The sequence below is a fragment of the Condylura cristata genome, unplaced genomic scaffold, assembly GCF_000260355.1.
Source record: "Condylura cristata isolate star-nosed mole 26May11 unplaced genomic scaffold, ConCri1.0 scaffold00021, whole genome shotgun sequence".
Taxonomy (NCBI): domain Eukaryota; kingdom Metazoa; phylum Chordata; class Mammalia; order Eulipotyphla; family Talpidae; genus Condylura; species Condylura cristata.
In genome coordinates, this window is record NW_004567122.1 from 30,306,660 (window position 1) to 30,307,177 (window position 518).

The window sequence follows — 518 nt, forward strand, 5'->3', positions numbered from 1 at the left end:
GAGCTGGTCGTGCTCGCAGCAGAGGCGGCCGCGGGTGTGCTCGGGAGAAGGGCCGCCCAAGGCTGACCTCATGGCCTTCAGCCCCAGCCTGCCTCAAGGTCCAGGTTCCAAGGAAGAGAGAGAACAGCCCAGAGAATCAGAACAAGTCAGAGAGGTGAGCTTTTTTTTCCCCCTCGTAATTCTAGAATTGTTCTATTTTAGTAAATATATATGCATATATTTCATATAATTATTTTGAAGCACAGTTCTTTGTTATCCCACTTGCAATTTTTTTAATTTCCTTTTTTTTTTTTTTTACTTTTCCTCCATCAGTATAGGGACTCAAAGGAATAAAAAACATTTCCATAAAATTTGAAAACTTAACATTACCTGTAAATATCTTTCTCAAAAACGTCACATTGGAAAAAAAATTAATATGGTATATAATACCTATATCGATTTTACGCCATTCGTTCATTTTGTAGCATATATATTAATAAGACTATATTGTGTAATCTGGATTTTTTTAATTATTTTTT